Source organism: Gracilinanus agilis, chromosome 3, assembly GCF_016433145.1.
Source record: "Gracilinanus agilis isolate LMUSP501 chromosome 3, AgileGrace, whole genome shotgun sequence".
Lineage (NCBI taxonomy): Eukaryota > Metazoa > Chordata > Mammalia > Didelphimorphia > Didelphidae > Gracilinanus > Gracilinanus agilis.
Window position 1 is genome coordinate 553667583 of NC_058132.1, and position 17166 is coordinate 553684748.

Genomic DNA, 17166 nt, shown 5'->3' on the forward strand with positions numbered 1-17166 from the left:
CTCAACCCTATCATCCCACTAATAGGACAGTCCATTGTAAATGAAGTTAAGGATTGTCAGTCTGAAAAAAAAATCTAGTCAAAAAAAATTACATCCATTTCTAATCTATAACTCTCTCATGTATTATAAACTTATTGTATACAATTCTATAAAATACTTAATGTGCCTTCCTCTAGATAAAAGGCACGCATTTGTTAAGTGATTTTCCAAAGGTAGATAAATAAAAAACAAAAGGGAGGTAAATCGAATTTTTACTATTAAAGTTTATTGGATGAAATTACAAAATCATTGACATTTAACAAATCTGAAATTTCAAAGACACTTTTGGAATCAAAATTCAAAAAAAATTATATCAATGTGAACCAAATATATCAATGAAAGTAAAAAGTTTTTAAGTCACATCCTGTTAAAGATAGCAATATGGAAATGTGGTTCCCTTACATGCACTCTGGCATGGATCAAAAAAGCCAGAGCAAAAGCAGGTAAACAAACGAGAATCCTACGGATACAGACCAAAATCTCTTCAGAGAAACCACAATTATACCATTTGGAATGAATGATAAGGACAATGGAGGAGGATGTAAAGCTTAGGCCTAATACAAAACCCCAATTCAGAAACTGATATTGGAGTTATGAGTAAGAATACAATGAACATTTTGAAGAAATATTATGAATCAAAAGATGACTAAAGGATATGACCAGAATAAGGCAGTAATTTCAGAACTATGATCAGAGCTTCAAAAATAAAAATAATTATTATATAGCTTGGTCACAAGAACTTCTAAGAATTAGTACTTGAAAGGAATGAAGCAAGATTAAAAAATAAACTAAAATAACACATAAAAGTCCTAGAGAAATGAATTATAGAAGGAAAATATATAATTTGATAAAATTATTAGATATTAGAATAGATATTAGATATAATAAAAACAAGACTATTTAAAAAACAAGAAAATCACTGGATTCCCCCCCAAAAAAATGACAAAATAAAAAAATCTAAATTCCATACTTCAAGAAATAATAAATGAAAATAATTAGAGAATTAGGAAGAATACCTTGGTAACCTTCTGAAACAAATTCCAAATGGAAGAATACCCAGAAATGTTATCACCAAAATTAAAAAATATTTCAAACAATCAGAAGGAAAGAGTTCAGAGAAATATAGTTAGCATTACATAAGACTTTGAAGGTACTACTTAAAAGAAGAGAAAATCTTGGAATATAATATTCCAAAAAAGCAAAAATGATAGCCTAAACCAAAGAACAACTTAACCCTGAAAGATTAAATAAATCATGAACACTTAAAAAAAGGTACTTTGAAGTATTCCTGAAGGTGAGGGATAAATGCTAGATGAAGGCTAGAAATGACAGAGAAATCAACTAAAACCTAGTAAAGTAAATGATATGAATGACTAGAAAGATCTAAAATATGACATGCTTTCATTCTTCTAGGAGGAAAAAATACAAATTTCCGTTCAGAATTCTAATGTGTTAATGGGTCACTGAGGGGATTAAAAAAGCCAAAACAAAGATCTATGTAATTTTCACTCTGTTTTTAATATCCTTAAGAAAGAAAATAGAAGCAAAAAATTAACATCTGAAAGAAGAAATTATGAAAATGTACGTAAAAATTTGTTATTTCTCATAATGGGAGTAAAGAATATGGAAAAAGGAGTAGGAGAGGAATGAACAGTATAAGATCATACTTTTTAATAGAACAAAAGAAAATTGAAAATACATACAGAATTTAGTTTAGAAGTATTTTAAATTAAAGAAAATGGAACGATGAGGTTCAGAAAGGTACAACAAAGAATATATAATCTAAACAAAATAATTTCAGAGCAGGCATCATAAAGATCTAGCTGAAAGAAACTGAAAACAGGCAAGTTGGAAACAGATCACTTTAATTACAAATCATTAAAAGCTGATCACAAAACCAGTTCTCAGAGGAAAAAATTAAAACTATCCATAGTAACATGAAAAATGTTCCGAATCACTATTGATTAGAGAAAAGCAAATTAAACCAACCCTGAGATACAAACTCATATTTATTAGATTGGCTAATATGTCTAAAAAGGAAAATGATAAATGTTGGAGGGAATGTGGTCAAATTGGGGACACTAATACATGGTTGGCAGAATTGTGAACTGATATGACCATTCTGGAAAGACATATGGAAATAGCATCAAAGGGCCACAAAACTACGCATATGCTTTGACCCAACAGTACCACTACTGGCCCAAATAGATCAGAGATAACAAGAAAGGACCTACTTGTACCATAATATTTTTAGCAGCTTCTTTTGTAGTGGCAGAAAAATTGGAAACTTAGGAATTATCCATCTCTTGGGGAATGGATGAACAAGTCATAATACGTGGTTGTAAAGGAATACTATCACACCATAGGAAACAAGAAACAGGAGGAGTTCAGAAAAACCTGGAAAGACTTAAATGAACTGATACAAAGTGAAGTGAGCAGAACCAGGAGAACAATGTATCCAGTGACAGAAATACCATTCAATGATCAACTGTGAATGAAATTGTCAGTAAAGCAGGTTTCCAAGACAACCATAGGGGACTGATGATGAAAATGCTATCCACAGCCAAAGAAGGAACTGTGGGAGTCTGAATGTAGAACAAAGCATGCCATCTTCCACTTTATTTCCTTCATGAGATTTTTATTGTATTGTGATATGTGTCTTCTATCATATCATAAGCAATATGTAAATATGTAGTACATAAAAGTATGGATATAATCTATATCAGACTACTGCCTGGGAAGAGGGAAGGAGATGGATAGGGGAAATCTGAATTGTAAAATGTCAGAAAACAATTGTCAAAAAAAAATTTTACATGTAACTGAAAAAATAAAAAATGAAAGTTATCACATATTTTCTCTTTTTCTAGTTTCTTATTCCTTACTGAGGATGAAGAAGAGATTATAAAAGGACAGGATGGGAGAATGTGAACAATTAACAACCATAACTGAATACAATCATGATGAAGTCACCCTTAAAACAAGCATATAGAAAAATAGATTCTTAAAGCAGAATTCCACATTACTAACAAGAAACACTTGAAACAATGATTCACACAGAGTTAAAATAAGCAGTTCAAAAGGAAAATATTATGCTTCAGGTAAACTCAAAAAAGCATGGGTAATAGTAATGATTTCAGAAAAGGTAACAGTAAAAATTCAGATAGTTAAGAAATTTAAACAGGGAAATTATATTTTGCTTAAAAGTACCATAAGCAAATTAAGTGTCAATTCTCAATATGCCTGCACCCAATGGCATGAGAGATAAATAAGGGAAATATTAATTGAACAGCATGGAGAAATAAATAGTAAAAATTTAACAGCGGAGGCCCTTGAAATACTCCCTTTAGACCAGTGGTTCCCAAACTTTTTTGGCCTACCGCCCCCTTTCCAGAAAAAATATTACTTAGCATCCCCTGGAAACTATGAAACTATTTATTGAAGTCAGAATAGAATGTAATACAAAAAAAAAAAAAAATGGCCATCACCCGACCCCACTGGATCTCTGCAGCACCCACCAGGGGGCGGTAGCACCCACTTTGGGAATCACTGCTTTAGACCCTGGCAAATTAACAAAAGGAAGTAATTAAGAAAGGTGTTAAGGGCCTAAATAGAATTTTTAAAAAGCTGCACAATAAAATGGTAATTTTTTAAAATTTATTTTCAGTTTCAAATTCTCTCCTTCCCTCCACTCCCTTCCCCACCCACTGAGAAGGTAAGAAACACAATATCCACTATACACATAAGAAGTTATGCAAATCATACTTTCATATTAGCCATATTGCCAAAACCAAAAGAAAGGCAAGAAAATAAAGTTAAAAGCAATCTGCATTCAGAGTTCTATTAGTTCTCTCTCTGAAGATGGATAGCATTTTGCATCATTAGTCTTTTGGAACTGTTGTCAATCACTGTATTGATCAGAGTAATTGGGTCTTTCATAGATGACCATTGTACAATATTGCTATGGTATACAATATTGCTATGGTGTACAATACATTCTATGAGTGGAGTTAAAGAAAGAGCCAGGTGCAGGAGAGGGGGGATATAAGATCCTGTGTTAAGAACAGACAAAACAGTTAGCCTGGATCACAGAGTACAAGAAGTAAGGAGAGTAATGGACAATGATGCTAGAAAGACAGTCTTGGGGTCAAGTGTGCAAGGCTTTTTGAGAGTTAGAGATAATAGGGAGCAATTGTGTTTATTGAGTAGGAGAGTTACACTGTCAGATCTACCCCCTTAGGAAATTACTTTGTCAAGAGTCTGTAGGAAGGACTAAAGTGGGAAGAGAACAATTAACAGGCTGTGCAATAATCTGGTTAAGAAGTAATAAAGATATGAACTCAGACAGTAGCTGTGGGAGTGAAGAAAGTAGCTGGATTTGAGAAGATGAACAGTTCTACCTGTATGTCCCAAAGTATCTCAAACCCAATGTGTTCAAAATGGAAGTAATTTTCCCTAAAAACAAACACAAAACGAAACAAAAACCTCACCCCCTTCACAAATTTCCTGTTTCTGCAGAAAACATCTAGTTACCAGGTTCACCTAACTACAAATTTATACTCAAATCCAAGTGTTTAGGAATGCACAAAATATTTTTTTTGCATAACATGTTTTAATATTACCCTCCACCTCCAGTTCTGGCTTTTTGGGAGAAGCAGGAAAAAAGATAATTTAACAAACTGAATTGACTGCAAAAAAGATTTATCTACTAAGTCAATGGTACATAGGGGAAAAAAGCATTGTATTTCAGGTCAGAAGACCTGAGAATTCAATCCTATCTCTGACTGATTTGTGAGACACATGAGATACTGTACAGTCACTTAACATTTAGGCCTTGTAAGTAAAATCCTATGATCCTACTCGCTAGGTGCCATATTCTAGTATATACACACTATACACTGAACATTTTCTTCATGCATTATAAACATAGGAACTAGACTTGTGACTTCCTGATATAGAGCCTTCCTGATGAGGAATTTCCTTTACCAATGGAGGTTAGTATCTGTGCAATTTAGTCTCAATATAAAGTTACCTAAAATATTAAGAGGCTAAATGGCATTCCAAGGATCACAGCGTCAACTTCTATTAGAGGTAAGATTTAAATTCAGTCCCTTCTGACTTCAAGGTCAGCACTTTTTCCAATATTCCATGCTAGATGTTATATGTAATTAGATCTATTCCTTCCTACTCCACACACACCAATATAGCCTACTGTATAGGAAGCTAGGTAGAACAGTGGATAGAGTACTAGGCCTGGAATCAGGAAAACTCATCTTTATGAGTTCAAATCTCACCTCAGACACTTACCAGCTATGTGACGCTGGACAAGTCATTTCATCCAGTTTGCCTCAGTTCTTCATATGTAAAATGAGCTATAAAAAGAATTGGCAAACTAGTCTCATATCTTTGCCAATAAAATCCCAAATGGGGTCATGAAGAATAGGACATGGCTGAACAGTAACATACTTTACCAGTTTGAACTCAATTTGAACGTTGTGGCTATGATAATGTTTTACAAATTATGTTATCTCTGTATAAAGACACCAATTTTGAAATTTTTTTCAATTTAATGCAAGAGTTCTAGAAAGGTAGATAGATTACATTTAGAAAATTGTGCAGCACTCAAAAGAATCCCATGGTACTGACACAAAAGCTCAATATTCTCATTTTCCCAATGTTAAAATGTCTGTAAATCAGCTTAACACAATCTCTGAATAACCAAAATTGCAGATGTACCAAAAGACAAAGGAAAGACTGCTTCATATTACCAATAGCTCATATGCAAGTGGTACTGAAAATATCCTCCAGGAAATGTAAGGTCAAAAAATGATGCTGCCTTATCATGTAATGAGAAGAAGGGAGAAGAAATGGACAGCATAAATGTGCTCTGGTAGTCAGGCAAAATAAAAAGACTCCAGCATGCCAAGTAGATTCCCTATGTAGAAAATCTATGGGTTAACAAAGCCAAGATTATAACAATGTGAAAAAATATAAACTGTGCCAATGAAGTACCCATATCAATAAGATACTCTGAAGTTTTGAAGTATGGAAGATCAAATTACAACATTTACTTAATGATCTAACTTGTCTTTTGGGGAAAATTTGTATCAATTTCCCTAATATTTTACTGTTCAACTGCTGTTTCATATTCTATTCTCTGAAGTAGCAGCCTACATATGAAATCTACCAGCATGAAAATTGGGTTAGCTATAAATAATAATGATATAGGTCCAGTTCCTTGTTTCATGATGTGACAAAATGGATATTCATCCTAGGTCTTCTGCATAGCAGTGATCTGGGAAAATGAAAAATAGTATAAATCACCTGTAACTTCTTGGTAATCAAAAAAAAATGAAAAGCTAGGAAATCAAATTTTTATATATACACATATATACATATTACACATACATACCAATATAAAGCAGCTGATAATATGTAGCATCTGAAACCTGAAAATAATTGGAGGTGGGATGAGCAAGTGATAGCTACTTTCAAATATTGTTCAAATATAAAAAAAAAAAAATAGGGGGCAGGAAGGTGGCCCAGTGGATTGAGAGCCAGGCCTAAAGACAGGTGGTAGGTTAAAAATCTGGCCTTAGACATTTCCCAGCTGTGTGACCTTGGGCAAGTCACTTAACCTCCATTGCCTAGCCCTTACTACTCTTATGCCTTGGTTCCAAGACAGAAGGTAAGGGTTTTTTTAATAATAATAAAAAACTATTAAAAAATATTGGTCAGGAAGCTAGCCTTTTTTTTATGTCACAGATCCCTTTGTCTGGTAAAAGCCTATGACCTTCTCTGAATCACGTCTTCAAATACATAAAAAACAAAGGATGACAAAGGAAGCCACTTTAGTTCACTGGTTGATTAGCTGTTATTCTTTATACTCAAAGAAGACCAAAATGGCATAACTGGGTGATGTCTTCTGATTCAAAGTTTGGTGGTAAGATAAAAGTCAAGACAGTTGGTGATGGCTTGGGATGCAATGAATGACTAATTTTTCCAATGTCTACCCAAGCTCTAAGGGCTCTCACAGACTTCATGTCTACTGGAACAAATTATTCTCATCTGTACCTTCCACCTGGGAAAGTCTTCACATGCTAGGAGTAGATACTCTACTAATTTCCTTTAACCAATATTGTTATATAAATATTTTTAAAAATGTAACAAGTTTATAGATCCTAGATTATATAGAACCCAAGACAATTCTCTAAAGCTCCCAAAGGACAGTAATAAAGATCAACGGGGACTCTTGATAGAGAGAGGATTCCAGCACTAGGGTAGGAGGCTAGACAAGACAATATTCTAAGAGCTTTCCTACTTCTAAAAGATTCAAAGAGTTAACAATCAGTGTTAGTCTCAAAACCAGAATGACCTGGGTTCAAATAGCACCTCTGATACAGACTAGCTGTGGGACTTGCTGAAGACAACTAAGTTCACAGTGCTCTAAACAACCTTCTAAGATACAAAACTCAGAAGAGGTGCCACCTTCCACAGGGAAAGGGATTTTTCTTATCTGAAAGTTCCTTATACCAATGAAATAACAAGTCCAATCCCACCCTCTCTCTAATGTTATTTTTTTAAAGATCACTGATTTAATATAACTTACTATTTTTCATAATATCCATTGTATATCCTGGAGGACAGAGAAGATTTGTAAATGATGGTTGTTCATTTCGACTATAATCACAGACTTTGAAGATGGTGACTACACCCTTAAAAGAACACAGACCGTTTAACAGGCCTGTGAAGGGCTAGAATCGAGGTACAAAAAAAAATTTTTTTTTTAGTTTGTTCAGGAGACCTGAGCTTGGTTTTGGAATTCTAAAAGCCTTGAAGAGACTTTCACCCAAGTTTGTGGGTACCAAATGTAGATGCAAACAAGCATCTTTCTTCTGAAGACATTAAATGGTGATGAAACCAGGCAAAAGCAGCAGTTGGAGCTCTAAATTCAGTTAATAGGCCTTTTCTCTACTTTCTCAAAGCACGAAAGTAACCCTAGATGTGAGTACCATTACTGCTTATAGCTTATTTAGGCATCTTAAAATATTTCTTTATTACTTGATATTCTAAAATTTTTATGGCAATTAATATTGATTTTCTCTGTTTGGCACTTGAGGTTGAGAGAGAAGCTATCCATGGCAGATGAGTTTGCCCCGATTTTATTTTATGGTAGGAGCCAAGTCAATTTGAGTACATGCTTTTTTGGAAATTAATAAGAATAAAACAAAGTATGCCTATTTGAATGACTGCCTCCAAACCCAAGCAATAAAGAATTAATAAGGTGATAAGCCTGTGGCAGAGTGACAAGGTGGGAAGTGGGGCTGGTGTGGATGCTACTAAGTATATACTAAGATACTCTTCATCAAACACCTAAACTATGGCTCATCTTAAAAATCCAATGTACACAACCAACTCTGGGGATTACAGTTTTAAGGAAGCAAGAGAAAATTTTTTCTATTGTCACTGTGGGTAAAATTGTCAATGCCAGAACAAACTGAAACCAGAACCAGAAATTTAGGAACCAGTGTAAATTTATTATTTGGCAGCAAACTCTGTGGGCAGAGACTTCCTAAAGAAACAAAGACAAGGATTATACTTGTTTTAGTTACACAGGAGGTCAAAAAGCCATAAAACTATGTATACCCTTTGATCCTGAAATACCACTACTAAGTTCATATGCCAAGTGAAAAACAAGGGAGAAAGGATCTATTTGTACAAAAAATATTTATAGCAGCTCTTCTTATAGTGGCAAATAATTGGAAACTGAGAGCATATCCATCAATTGGGGAGTGTGAACAAGTTTGGTTTATCATTGTAATGGGATACTATTGTGCTATAAGAAATGACAAACAGGAGTTGTTCAGAAAAATCTGGAAAGACTTGCATGATGGAACCAGAACAATGTGTATAATAAAAGCAATATTATACAATGATCAACTATGAAAGACAACACAATGATCTAAGATAATTCTGAAGGACTTATGATGAAAAATGCTATCTACTTCCAGAGAAAGAACTAACGGAGTCTGAATGCAGATTGAGGCATACTATTTGTCAGCTTATTTTTTCTTTATGAAGTTTTTGTTTGTATGTTTGATATGTATTTTCTTCTCCAAAATGACTAATATGGAAATATGTTGTGTATGACATAACATGTACAGCCTATATTAAATTGCTTACTATCTTGGGGAAGGGAAAGGAGTGGGAGACAGGGAATGAATTTGGAATTCAATATTTTAGAAAACTAATGTTAAAATTTTTCTTCATATAATTCGTTAAAAAAAATTAGGAAGGAGGTAAACTGTATAAGGGGCATTTTTTGATTGGATAAAGCTGATTACTGAAAGCTTGTAGATAAGATTTGAGTCATGTAGGAGGAAAAACTCTTATAATGCTGGCCCAGCAGGTAGGGCTATTCTGGATTCTTGCTGTTTCTGGGAAAGGAAGATTGTAAGCAAGGGTAGGGACAAACAGAATCAAAGACAAAATACACTAACTATGGACAAACAAGAGTGGCTTTAATTTTCTTGGCTACCTATGCAAGTCTTTTAGAGACAATGCAAGGCAACATCACTTAGCTATAATCTAGTTAAAGGGTTAAAGTGAATCCTAGGGATTTTCTATGAGTCATTGATACCACAGTTTCTGAAGAATTAAAAGTTGTAGTTATTCAAAAGATCATGGTGGGTGTGAGTAGGTTGCAACTTATTACCAAGAAAGAATTATATTGGGAGAAGCAGCTTTATATAAAAGATGTCATCAAAGTGATTTATGTTGCTTATTTCTTTTGCTACTTGTGGACTGTGGTTCTGGCATGTTGGTGGACATTGCTTTCTTAGCTTTGGTCTCAAAGGGCTTTGTCTTGGTAGTATCTTCCAGGCAGTTCTTTGTGTAGCTTACTCTAAATCATTTTGCCCTAAGGCCATTTTTCTAGTCCCTGATGCCTCTGCTGAGGCCAGCTCCACTTCTGCCCAATCTCTGTGTTCGGCTGCCCCATATTCTTCAGCCTCAGAACCCAAGTCTCACTGCCAAGGCCTTGCACTGCCTTCAGGGGTAAGTCTGTGGTCAGCCAGCTCTCCACAATTTATTGCCTGGCCCTCATTCTGACTCCAGTAGGGTAGGTAGTGTGGGGGAGGGGTGATCAGCTCCCGCACTTTGATAAGTGTAGTTTAGCCCCCTTATAGCATGGAAATTCCCAAACACGGCCTACCTTTATAGCTGCATCCCATGGGATTGCCCTTTTACATGTCTGATTTTGATTTTTGTCCTTTGAGATGTTTTGTATTGATTGGTTGGAAGGAGATTTAGAAAGTTTCTGCTAGTCCTCAGCCATCTTAGCTCCACCCCCATCAAAGTGATTTATGAGGGGAAAAGAAGGTGGGTATATCACGTAAAAAGAACAAGAAACAATTGAGAGATGCCATATTAATATTCATTAATATGTACACAAATGTCATAAAAAAGAGGAAGGGCATGTAGACTAGACTATAAGGATTTATACGAGAGGGCCAGGACAAAAGACAAACTGGATAAGAAGGTGAGAATGGGTTGCATTTTGTATTATTATTGGGAATAGTCATCACTCGCTATAGTATTTCACTTATCCCAGCTTCACAAAAAATATATATCTAATTCTGTATCACAGAGTTACCTTATCACAGTACTCTACTGGTTGATGGAATGGAAGGCGACCAACCATAGTACTGTATTCTGTATCCTGGGCACTGATTGACTCAGTGACTACACGTTAATAAGTGTGGAAAAGGTTTATAGGACAGTGGGAAGGGTTTATAAAGCCTTAAATATATATATATATATATACATAATAAAATAAATATAATGCCACTACTTCTGGGATTTTTCACCCATTGCAGGGGTCTCTGGAACATAACTCCTACAATAGGTGAGGGATCACATAGACATAGATGAAGCCACAAATTCATTGAAGAATCAAAGGGATTCAAAAAAGAGCTTAAGCTGAGAATATAAATATTCATTTGGTTTTCTACTTTTTTTACATTTTTCTACTTTTTCAATGTGTTTTTATAAGCTTTGTTGGTAAACAACACCAAAATCAAAGATTTATTTCCTAGATCATCCAGTTTCCTTCCACACAGTGGAAAATATTCTTCTATTCTATGGTTACCTTTATCCCTAAACACATTATAATTGTGTAATTATCCTAAAAGTCTAAGACCTTTTTAAAGCAATTTTAAGGAAAGATGACAGCCAATAACCTAGACCAGGAAAGCAAATGTTCTGTAGAAGATGCTGTAAGGAAGCTTACAGAAATCAAACACTACATTAGGAGATTAGGAGTGAAACTTTGGATAAAATGAATTTAATTGCGTGGGGGGGGGGGTGTTGAGTCCTCCATTAATCCTGATTATGAACATTTGGGTAAAAGGGAAATGCCCACTAATAGCTCTTTGTCAATACACCTATCAACCATTTTTTTTTTCCTTTTCTCTCCTTTTCATTCTTGAATTACCTGAATTGTAGTTAACTCCCTCCATGAAATTTACAATATCTTTTGCACTCTGATGCACCCTGATGGAAAAATCCTAAATGTATAGACTCCATATATGGGGAGACCAGCATGTTAATCTCCTGGAGAACCAAAAGTGAGGAGACTTAACATGCTGGTCTCCCAAAGAATCAGAAGGCGGGATTATGTTAATTAACATTATCTAGGGGACCTACATCTCAGAAAGGTTCAGCATAGGAATCAGAGTCATGTGTTTGATGGCCTAACCCCAGCATCCCAATACAAGGTTGGTGTGACAGCATGACAGTGTGACATATAAAAGTCATTGGCCAATTGAAGGAACTGAAAAGATCAGAGGGAGAAGCTGAGAGGGAGATTTGAAAAGCTAGCACGGGAAGTGGAGATGGTCTCTTTGCTTCTATATCTGTCTCTAACTGGCACTTTGTTCTGAGCTTTTTATCTTATCTCTTGATCTCTAGCAAGAGGTGGCATGGAGGGGACTGCTGCCTGCAATGGAGGACTAGATTTTTATCATGTTAGAAAGGCTGGAAACTTAATTTCTCTCTTTCTCTTTACTAAAAAATTATTATAAATCTGGCAATAAACCTTCAAGATTAATTTTTATTCATAACATAATATAAATGTATGTTGGTCACAACAGGCCCAGGTAATAAAGTATGTACATTCATCAACCCTGTTAAAAATTTTACACTATTACAGCCTTTACATTTAGAGAGATGCATCTTAATCTTCATCAATTATTCTGGATTAAGTCAAAGAAAGATGATTATCCATAAAAGGCTTTATCATTATTCAAGAACAAATATTTTAATGCTCCTTAAAAAAAGCTTGAGGTTAAAAGAATTGAATGATGACTAATGAAGGTCTTGCTCTATAATTACTTAAAAGGTATATTGTTATAATACAAATGTATGCAGTGTTAACAAATTTCTGAGCTTTATTTACCAATGTATATTTACCCTGTTGTTTTCATGAAAGAAAATAACTATGTTTTTATACACATATGTGTGGATCTGTGTACATACATACTTACTTTACCATCATCTACTTCCAGAGAAGACAGGGTGTCAAAAGAGTAAAATAAGCAGAAACAGCAAAAATTAGGTTCAGAACCTCTTGTACTCATATAATTTTTTTTTATTTTAAATCCTTAACTTCTGTGTATTGACTTATAGGTGGAAGATTGGCAAGGGTAGGCAATGGGGGTCAAGTGACTTGCCCAGGGTCACACAGCTGGGAAGTGTCTGAGGCCGGATTTGAACCTAGGACCTCCTGTCTCTAGGCCTGGCTCTCAATCCACTGAGCTACCCAGCTGCCCCCCACCCATGTAATTTTTAAGAAACAAATGACAATAGCAACTTATATTAACTTTTTTCAATAATAAAACTTTTTGATCAGTTGTCTCATAACATTTAGGTATATATTATTATATAACCTTATTTTACAAATAAGAAAATGGGTTCAGAGTATGAAACTTCTTCTAAGGAAACACATACAACTAGTTAAGTGATAGTGCTGGGCCTGGAACCCAACCTCTGGCCAGAAGTCTAGTATTTTCAAATACCAGAAGAAGTAGGCATGCTACTTGATTTGACTTTTTTCCTCTAAACAAATTCAGTTTCCTTATTGGTTCAAGATAAAGGGGAATTTCAGACATCAAAAGCAACGTGTCTAATTCCCTAGAAATAAAGTTAGAGCAAGTTGCATGCTAGGAATTAAGATGGCAGAAGAAAAGACACAAAAACCCCTCAGACATACCAAACACAGAAAAATAGAACATAAAGTACCTTAACCAAAGAAAAGCAGAAGGGACAGTTCTTATTGGGTGAAAGGGGTGAGAATAGCCCAGTGAGTACTACACTGGGGGGAACTTATAGAGTGCAGGATCAGGAAGAAGGAAGAAAAGAAGCTTGAAGAGCATTCCCATGTGGCCTGAGACAATAAGGCCTCTCGTAAGGAAGCATCTTCAAGTGGCAAAACAACAGACAGGAAACAGCCAAGAAAAGTCCAATATTGGCCTGCCATAAGGAAACTTCAGAGTCAGGATAAGTCCCATGCATAGTCTGAATCCAGCCTTATTCACTTCCACATGGCCTGAGGTAATAAAAGGGCAGAGTGGGGAAGAGCCAAACACAGGAGACAACAGGGAAACCAAAAGCAGGGGGAGCAGAATACATTGAAAAACCTGCTGCAAGCCTCTCCACAAGAAGGAAAGCAGTTCGTCCTGTGGAACTGAACAATGAGGGACCCAAGTACCAGAGAAAGTTACACTACAAGCTTAGAAGAGCACTCCCTCTATCCCATGGGTAGAACCCAATTCCAACAGATAGACAAGGTGGCAAGGGGGAAACAATAACTAAAAATGTGGACAAAAGATAAAGGAAAAAAGCCTAACCTTAGAAGGTGACTTTAGTGATAGGGAAGATCAAAATATAAACTCAGAAGAAGACAACATTAGCAAAAAGGAAACATGCAGCCTCAAAGGAAAGTTAGAATGTCAAGTGCCAAAAGATCTCTTGGAAAAACTTGGAAAAAAAGTTATAAAAATCAAATAATAAAAGAAATGACAAACTGGAAACCTGAATGTACCAAATGGAAATAAAGGTCTAAAAAAAAAATGAAGAAAATCATTTCCTAAAGACTAGAATGGGCCAGTAAGAGAGTATTCTCTCTCATTCTCTCTCTCTCTCTCTCTCTCTCTCTCTCTCTCTCTCTCTCTCTCTCTCTCTCTCTCTCTCTCGAATAGACCCAATGGAAAAGGAAACACAAAAGCTCAAGGAAGAAAATAACTACCTAAAAATTTAGAATTAAGCAAATGGAAGTTAATAACACCATAAAGCACAAGAAAACTGTAAAAACAAAGTCAAAAGAATGAAAAAATAGAAGAAAAAAATTAAAGAACTGGCAGAAAAAAGCTCTAGGAAAGACAATCTTAAGAACCACTGGAATACCTGAAAACTTTGCTTTTTAGAAAAGCCTAAATTCCTTATTACAAAAAATCATTAGAGAATGTTGCTCTGATATCCTCATACAAGAGAGAAAAACAGAAATTGAAAGAATATACTAATCACTTCCTGAAAAAGACCTTGCAATAAAACACCCTAGAACTATCATAGTAAAATTCAAAAACTCCCTGGCCAACAGAAAAGTACTACAAACAGCCAGAATTAAGCAATTTAAATACCATGGAACCACAGTCAGGATTACACAAGGCCTGGCAGCTTACCTACATTAAAGGACCTGAAGGCATGGAATATATTTCAGAAGACAAGGAATTAGGACTTACAACCAAGAATCATATACCCAGCAAAACTGAGCATAACACTCTTTGAGGAAGAAAGTGACACAATGAAATAGAAGATTTCCAGATTTTACACACACACACACACACAAGCTGATAAGAAAATTTGAAGACCAAATTCAATATTCAGAATGATAAAAAGGTAAACATAAAACTGAAAACTTAAGCATTTCAATAAAGTTATATTAAGTAAATGCATACCTGGAAAGGTGATACTTAAGGTACTTAAGATGTATATGATACTTGAGTCGTAAAAGGTACTTAAGGTATTCGAGATCCTTAAAGTACTTTAGATACTTAAGAACTTTATCACTATTAGGATAGTAAAGAGTATACATAGACAGAAAGGAGTAAGCAGAATATGATGGATTGATATCCAAACAACAACAAAAAATGAGATGGTAAAGTGGAACAGGCAGGGAAATGAGAAAAAGAAAGATAGAAGGGTATATAAACTATATCATACAGAGCAGTGCCTAAGAGTCAGTATAGTGAAGGAGAAGATGGGGAGATGCAGTGGGTAATTTTGAACTAATTCTGATGAGAGTAGAGTTCAAAGCATTACCCACTGCATCTCCCCACTCAGCCAGCTATAGAAACTTACCTTACTCTATAGGAAAGTAGTAGGGAAAAGGGAATAAGAGAAAGGAGGAGGAGGAGGGTGAACTCAGGGAGATAGTGGCTGGAAGCAAAATTTTTGTAAACAAAGAAAGGCTCAAAGGAAAGAGGTTAAACAGGATGTAGGGAAATACAATTAGTAATTGTGAAAGTGAATGAGATGAACTCACCCATAATATAGAAAAGTATGACAGTGTATTAAAATCAAAATCCTACAATATCCTGTGTATACAAAACAAATTTAAAGTGAGTCACACAAAGAGTAAAAGTAAGAGGTTGAAGCAAAATCTATTATAGCTCAACTAAAGTAAATTAAAGCAGGGATAGAAATCATGATCTCAGAGACAGAAAAAGTAAAAATAGATCTAATCAAAAGAGATGAGAAAGGAAATTACATCTTGATAAAAGGCATAATAGACAATGAAACAGTATCAATCCTAAACAAATATGTACCAAACGGTACAGTATCCAAATTCCTAAATGGAAAGTTGTAGAAGTTAAAAGAGGAAATAGTAAAACTACCAGGAGACCTCAATTTTCTGCTCTCAGAAGTAGATAAAACCAATTGAAAATAAATGAGAAATTATAGATATAAATAAAACTTTATATATAAAGTTAGATACAATAGACCTCTGGAGAAAACTGAAAAGAAATAGAAAGGAATGTGGTTTTTTCTCGGCAGTACATGGCACCTTCACGAAAAACTAACCATAATGAGGGCCATTTGTTGGTTCAAAGGATAGAAAGCCAGATCTGAAGACAGGAGAGGTCTTAGGTTCAAATCTGGCCTCAGACACATCCTAGCTGTGTGACCCTCGGCAAATTACTCAACCTTCATTGCCTAGCCCTTGCCTCTTGATACTAAGACAGAAGGTATTCTGCCTCTTGATTCTAAGACAGAAGGTAAAGGGTTTGGGTTTTTTTTTAATTGACCATATAATAAGGCACAAAAACTTTACAACTAAATGTAGAAAAATAGAAATACTGAATGCATACTTTTCAGATCATAATGCAATAAGAATTACATTCCAAAATGGGTAGCAGAAAGACTAAAAATTAAGTGGAAACTAAATAATCTTATGCTAAAGAATGAATGAGTCAAAGTAAAAATCATAGAAACAATAATTTTATTAAAGAGAAAGAAAATGAAGTGGCAACATACCAAAATTTATGAGATGCGGTCTCTAAATGCTGATGTTAATAATTTAAAAATATATAAAATATAGAAAGAAAAGATGAATGAATTGGGAATGTAATTTTTAAAACTAGAAAAAGAACAAATTAAAAATCCCCATCTGAACACCAAATTAAAAATCCTAAAAATTAAGAGTAACATCAATAAAATTGAAGAAATTAATTAAATAAATCTGAGTCAGTTTTATGAAAAAAACAATAAAATTGGTAAAATATTGGTTAATGTAAAAAAATGAGAGAAGAAAACCAAATCACTTGCATTAAAGATGATTCTACCACCAACAAAGATGAAATTAATGGAACTATTAGGAGTTATTTTGCTCAACAATTTGAAAACAAATTTAACAATGAAAGAGAAATAAAAGAATACTTACAAAAAATTTAACTGCCTAGAATATCAGAGCAAGAAATAGAACACCTGAATAAATCTATTTTAGAAAAAGAAATTGAACAAGCCATAAATGAATTCCTAAAGAAAAAAAGCACCAAAACCATATGGTATTAC

The 17166-nt window shown here is 34.6% G+C and overlaps 1 protein-coding gene across 1 annotated transcript in view; it reads right to left on the minus strand.

The window, feature by feature from the left end:
- Positions 1-17166, minus strand: part of NDFIP2 (Nedd4 family interacting protein 2) — a 101139-nt gene that overhangs the window by 47497 nt on the left and 36476 nt on the right. The gene's annotated exons all lie outside the window — the stretch shown is intronic.